Here is a 7255-nt window from a genome sequence, read left to right on the forward strand (position 1 = left end):
TGTATGAGGGGTATGAACTATCATAGGGGCACCGAAAGTAATCTTTCGTCCTTCTTCCACCAAAATTGCAGTGGCTGCTACGGCTTGTATACATTCTGGCCAGCCGCGACAAACGGGGTCTAAAAGCTTTGACAGGAAAGCCACTGGTTGTCTATAGCCAGCCCTGATCTGGGTGAGCACTCCAGTGGCTGTTCCAGCTTTGGTATTAGTGTACAAATCAAAGGTTTTGTTTAGGTCGGGTAGCGCTAAAACTGGGGCACGCGTTAGGCACCGTTTAACAAAGTTGAATTTTTCAATCTCTTCATCCGTCCAGTCAAGGGTTTCGGTTCTTATACTGGAAATCTTATCATAAAGAAATTTGACCAGAATCGAATAATTTTCTATCCATATTCTGCAGAATCCCACTAGCCCAAGGAATTTCCTGAGTTCTTGGGCATTTTTGGGAGGGGGGATCTGTATAATACCAGTTATTCTTTCTGGGCCAATTTTCCTGGTTCCTTGACTAACTAGATGACCTAAGTATTTGACCTCGGATTGCACAAATTGTAATTTGGACTCACTGACTCTCAGACCTTTCTTCTCCAGAAAATTTAAAGGTGCTACCGTAAAATCTTTAGCTAATTCCTGTGTTCTTGCAGTAATTAGCAAGTCATCCACATACTGTATGAGTTGGCAATTTTCTATCTTAGGAGCTTCATCTAATACCCGCTCTAAGACTTGACCAAATAAATTGGGCGATTCTGTAAAGCCTTGGGGAAGGACAGTCCACCGGTATTGGTTTTTACAGCCAGTAAAGGGGTTCTCCCATTCAAAGGCGAACATGTCTCTGCTTTCTGTGGCTAATGGACAAGTCCAGAATGCATCCTTTAAATCAATGACACTAAACCATTGATTATGGGGGTCAATTTTACTCATGATGGTATAAGGGTTGGGTACAACCGGGTGACGGGCAAGAATGAATTTGTTAAGCTCCCTCATGTCCTGTACTAGGCGGTAGGTGCCGTCTGGCTTTTGAACAGGTAAAATCGGGGTATTAAAGGGAGACATACAGGGTTCGAGTATACCGTCCTGAATCAACTGGTCAATTACGGGCTGTAAACCTTTCCGGCCAGCCATCGGAATTGGGTACTGTTTCTGTCTAACAATTCGTTGAGTATCTTTTAACGTGACTTGTAGCGGAGGAATATCAAGGATTCCTCTATTTCCATTTCCTGCCCATACTCTTGGATTTATTAGTTTGCGATCTTCTTCGTTTAAAACATAGAATTGTACTCCAATGCCTGATTGTAGAGGTCGAGTACCGATAGCCAATTGGTCCTGTAGATCCCTTCCTAGCAAGCATACTCTGGCTTGGGGAAGTAATAGAAGATCCTCAATTATGATCTTATCTCCCATTTGAATACTGACTTCTCGCAATACCGGGACTGGAAAGTCTCGTCCTCCTACCCCAGAAACTGTAACTGTCCCTTCTATTTTCACCCCCTGGGGTTGGTATAGAACGCTAGATCGGGTGGCTCCAGAATCGACCAGAAATGTCATCTTATCCCTGTGGGGTCCTATGCATAAATTAACTAACGGTTCTCCTTGCAGCCCCACGGTATGTATTAATTGAGAACCGTGACCCCCCTATTTGTGATCAGCTTCCATCAAGGCATAGGAACGTGTGTCCATTGCTCGCAGTGGGCATTACTTTTTAAAGTGCCCTTCCTTTCTACAGTGAAAACAAATAAGGGGTCCTGTTTCCCAATCTTTCCCAAAATTTCTAGGGGGCATACGTCGTCCCCGGAATCCTCCTCTACTCCTCCACCTGCTGGGGTCTCCACCTCCCCACCCGTAGCTCCCCTCACCTCGTACAGAAGTTGGCCAGTAATCTTTATCTTTTTCGTGATGGTCAGCTACTATTCCTTTGACTGTTTGTAATAGAATTTTAGCTTTCCCTTTTTGTTTATCCTCTGCCCTCTGGACAAATGCTCTCTGAGCAATCTGCAGTAACTGGGTAATTCCTTGCTCGTGCCAATTTTCTGTCTTTTGTAACTTCCTTCTGATGTCTGGGGCTGAGATGGTAACGAAACCCGTTAGAACCAATTGTTCCCCTGCTGGGGATTCTATGTCGAGACCCCCATATTGTTGAATTGCCGTGCGCAATCTATTGAGAAATGCAGAGGGGGTCTCCTCAGGACCTTGGGGAACCTCAAAGGCTTTTTTGAAGTTCTGTCCTTTGGGGACAGATTCCTTGATTCCTTTGATCAAATTAATCCTATATTCCTCCATCAGTGTGCGGCCAGCACTGGTATTTTTGTCCCAATTAGGTTTTGTGAGAGGGAATTTGGCTTCTCCAGGGATCGCCTCGTGTCCCCCTTGGTGTTCCTTATCCCATGCTTTAATGCCTGCCTGTCGGATCATTCCCCGCTCATCTAAGGTAAACAAAGTCTTAAAGATGGACGTTAATTCCTCCCAAGTATACAAATTTGGTCCCAAAAATTGGTCTAACTGTTCGGCACATCCCTGGGGATCTTCTATCAGGGAGATTAATTCTTTCTTAAAATTACGTACTTCGGTGCTGGTCAGGGGCACATTTACGAACCCAAGACCTTCTCCTACGGGAACCTCCCGTAGGGGTCGCATCCAGCTAATTTCTGGTTTCTTAGATTTGTGTTCCTGTTCCCTGAGGAGTAAATCGCAGGGTTCTGCCACTTCTTCCTGAGGGGTCTCACGCTGTTCTGAGTTACAATGTTCTACCTCTACTGTTAACGGAGGTGGTAATCGAGCGCTTTGTGAGCGAGTCACCATACCACTCCGGTTCTCCTCTTTCTTCTCTAGTGGTAGGGGAGGAGGGGGAGGTGCAGAAGGGTAGGTAATAGGAGGGGAAGGAAAGATAGGAGCTGGCATAGGAGGAACATAGGGTGGAGGGAGGGAATGTAACACATCCCAACCCTGTGGTTCAGGGACAAGAGGTTCCTCCTCTCTCTTATCCCTGAATTCTTTCTCATTCAAAACCAGCTGTTCAATGGATCCCTTGAGCCAGCAGGCTGCATATTCCCTGCTCTCAACATTGTCTTTCTGGTTTTGATAGAGCCATAGGTTCAAAGCTTTACACATCCATTCATCCTTGGATCCGAATTTTGGCCAGTACACGGAGCTCCCTTTAACCGGGTATTTAACCCATTCAATACAACAATACCTGACCATCGTCAGTTTCTCTTTACCACGGGTCTTTCCTGTGCCCCACTCAGATAACATCAACCCAAGCGGGCTGTACGTAGCTATCTGGTGTTCACATCCTGTACCAGGACTCTCCTCTTTGCTACCCATTATTCCCATGCTTATAAACAAGTAAAATACTCTTACCGAGTTCTAGTAGTACTGCTCTAGTGCGCTTCCTTCCGTCGTTTCTTCTCAATGCCTCTTCTCGGATATCACTCGCTTCTTCCACTGACCAGCCACCCGTCGCCCGTGAGTCCAGCTGAATCAGCCGGGGTGCACCTACTCTCGTCGTCGGGGCACTCTGTCAGTGGAGGGAGTGTGATCCCGGACGAGCCCCCATTTGTTAGAAATTAAAGTACCTTTAAAGAAATTGCTCGATACAAAAATTGAGAACAAAGAACATTTATTACTACAACAATGCAAAGTTGGGTGCTTCCCCTTACCCTGGGAATACACACATACACTGAGGCTCACCCAACTTTTATACAGTCAATTTCAGTATCAGAGTGCCCTCCCCCTTACATTCTTCTGCCCCCTGGATGGGTTTGGCATAGGCAATCCTTCCTGCCTACGTGCAGTTTCAGTACACTTGGAGGACCAGGGGGTATCCTGTGGGTGCCCCATCATTTCATTGTCCTTATTCACACCTTCCTGATTCTCGGGGCTACAGTCTCTTGATATGCAGAGTTGACTCATTCTATCTAGGGTTGGCTAATTTCATATGTATAAATCTGTGTATGGTTAGCTAATTAGAAATGTATGACTTGGTACTTCTGTCCAGGGCTAGGAGACCCTTATCTGATCCAGACTACCTCAACTTCCTACATTCTATTGTACCTTACCATTCCTTATCTTAGTCTTATGGTCTTGTCACAAAGACTAGAAGATTCTTATGTTAATCGTGCTGACTCTGCTTTCCTGCATCCTAAGCCCCAAGCTTATCCTGTTTGAACTGGTTACAGCCATTTACTGATGAATTTAGTTTCTTCCATGTTCATAATTTTAGATCAATTTTCCCATCTCTCACACTAGTGTCTGTTGCCTTCATGCTGATCCATAGGGGACTGTGAGTCTCCCACATTGTCCACGATTGCAACCGGTGCGAAGTCCCTGGTGGCCACCGAGTCTTCCCGTCCGTCCCTGAATGTGACAAATGCATAGTGGGGATTCGCCTGGCTCAACTCCACTGGGTCCACCCGTGGGTCCATTTTGTGGGGCTGGGCAGTGCTTCCAGAGGAGTGCTGGTCCCAGTGTCATCAACCATCTAGGCAGCACTGTGCCTGTCGCGGCTTTCCTCGTAAAGGAAAACATATGGTCATGTGGTGTTGTGTTAGTGGTGGTACACAATAACGAGCGTATAGAATGTAAAGCCTCTGGTAACACATCTTGCCATCTTGTCACGAGTAGGTCTTTTGCCTTTCAGATCAACAGGATGGTTTTCCAGAGAGAGGCATTTTCCCTTTCTACTTGCCCATTTCCCCTGGAACTGTAGCTTGCGGTGCAGTTGGTGGCAAAACCTCTGTCCTGTAGGTACTGGGTCGACTTCGGCATTCATAAAGCGGAACCCCTCTTTGTGTACATAGCTGGAGTACTCACACATGCTGAAAATGGATTGCAGGCACTTTACTACTGTGGCTGCCGATTCGTGGGGACATGGGATTCCAAAAGATCAGTGGGAGTATTCGTCTATGGCATTAAGGAAATAGACATTCCTGTCGTAGGAAGGGTGCGGGCCTTTAAAGACAAGGCTGAGGTGCTCAAAAGATCTAGTAGCTTTCATAAGTGTAGCTTTATCCGGCCAGTACAATTGTAGTTTGCATTCCGCACAGATTGGACAGCCCTTGTTTACTGTCCTTACTTCCTCTCCCGAGAATGGGAGATTTTGGGTCCTTATGAAGTGAAACAGTCTCGTGACTCCCGGGTGGCCCAGCTCATTGTGCAAGCTCTGCAGTTGGGACATGTGGTTGAGGGCCTCACAGTTGTCCCTGGACAGTGTATCTGAGGGCTCATTGAGCCTCCCTGGATGGTAAAGAATGTCGTAATTATATGTAGTCAATTCTATCCTCCAGCACAAGATTTTATTGTTTTTTTATCTTCTCCTGTTCTGGTTGGCGAACGTAAAAGCCATAGATCATTGGTCCTGACAAGGTTTCCATGCCAGATAATCTCTCCAGTGCCTTACTGCTTCCACAATGGCTTGAGCCTCCTTTTCCACTGCTGAGTCTCTCACCTCTGACCACTGTAGGGTCCATGAGAAAAAGGCTACCGGTCGCCCCTCCTGGTTCAGTGTAGGAGCTAGCGCTACATCTGATACATCGGTCTCCTCTTGGAATGGGATCGTCTCATCTATGGATGGCAGGATTGCTTTTGCAGTCAGGTCCTTAATATCTGTGAAGGCTTTGACAGCTGCTGGGCAGGTTGGGAACCGGAGGCTTTTATCAGTGGGCAAGCCCTGTTCTCATAGTTGGGGACCCACTGTGCATAATATGCAAAATGTCCCAAATATCTCTTTAAGGTTTTCTGTTAGTGTGGGACTGGGAGGTCTGGGAGCAGGTGCATGCGGACAGGGTCTGGGCTGATTTCCCCCGTTCTGTACCACATATCCCAGGATGGCCAGTTACCTAGTGCTAAAGACACACTTGTCCCTATTATACATTAGATTGAGTTCCTCTGCTGCCTGAAAAAAAATGGAAGGTTAATGTCATGGTCAGATTGTGAGTGGACACCTACCAACTGATCCCTTCGCCATGCGGACACTCGGTCCTGGGCAAGCGTGTGCACCCTGTGGGAAATTGGGGTTGGCTAGGGGTGTCTCAGAGTTAGCAACCCATCCAGGAGATCCTGGTAGTAGATCATGATCAGGAGGGCGACTTGTCGTACGCCTTCTGCCCGTGCTTGTCGCGATCCTTAATTGTAAGTCAGAAACCCAGGTGGTTGCACGGCCAATCCCGGTTCCGTTGAATTAACTAACAGGCGGAGCTGTATATATATATATATATATATATATATTAAAAAAATATATATTAGTCTATTAAATTGTGACTAACATCAACCACATTAGACAGAGTCCAAGTTAAATGCTAGTTTTAATAGACAAGTATATAAAGCAAGTTCTTGCCTCTGTGCAAGCCCAGGTCAGAATGGAGGAGCCTAGGATTGGTCGGCTTTATATATGAGGTTGTCAGGTGGTGGTCCTGGTGACCTAGAGGAGTAATAGCATATCACCACAGTATATTCTCCACTTATATAAATGCAGAACATTTATAAAGAAGGGCAAGACAGGTCAGGTGCCTATTCTTTGAAGGTGAAAAGAATGATGTCATTAGAACATAGAACACTACAGCACAGTAGAGGCCCTTATGCCCTTAATGTTGTGCAGACCCATATATTCCTTCCAAACTAAAATACTAAAGTCTTCCTGCCTTGTGACCCTCTATTATTCGCTAATCTAAGTGCCAGTCTAAGGGTCTCTTAAATGCCCATAGAGGGGAGGCAGCACCCACTTTGGGAATCACTATGCGATGTTAACTTTTGGTTTACGGTATCTTGACCTTTTCTACAGCACGGTGAAGGATGTGAATGTGTCGTAACGGCTCTTTGTCACAGAATTTACTATCTTCCATTCATCTTCACGTCCAACCCAAAACTGTACTCTCCGAATGTGATCTTCCCAGCAAGAAGCCAGTGCAATCCTCTGGTGTTCCATAAATGTAAGAGAGGTATTTCAGCCCCTGAATGCTGCTGTCCTGGTCAACCTGCCCGAAGGGCAGTGCCCACAGAACACCTGTGTAGGATTCCACTATTTCCTGGGAGTTGGGGCTTAATGGGTTAGAGAAGAACACATTGTCGATGTTGACCACGGCATACCAGGGTTTGTCGCCCCTGCCCGTGATATCCTCCACCAATTTAACCACATCGAAAACGACCGCAGCAAGAGTGAGTGGGGGGGGGGGTGGGGGTGGGGGGGTGGGGAGTGAATTTGTCCAATTTACAGTATCATACACCACGTGCCATTTTTCTTACAGACAGGCCAGATTGGGCTGTCTTATCA

This window comes from Narcine bancroftii, unplaced genomic scaffold, assembly GCF_036971445.1.
Source record: "Narcine bancroftii isolate sNarBan1 unplaced genomic scaffold, sNarBan1.hap1 Scaffold_152, whole genome shotgun sequence".
Taxonomy (NCBI): domain Eukaryota; kingdom Metazoa; phylum Chordata; class Chondrichthyes; order Torpediniformes; family Narcinidae; genus Narcine; species Narcine bancroftii.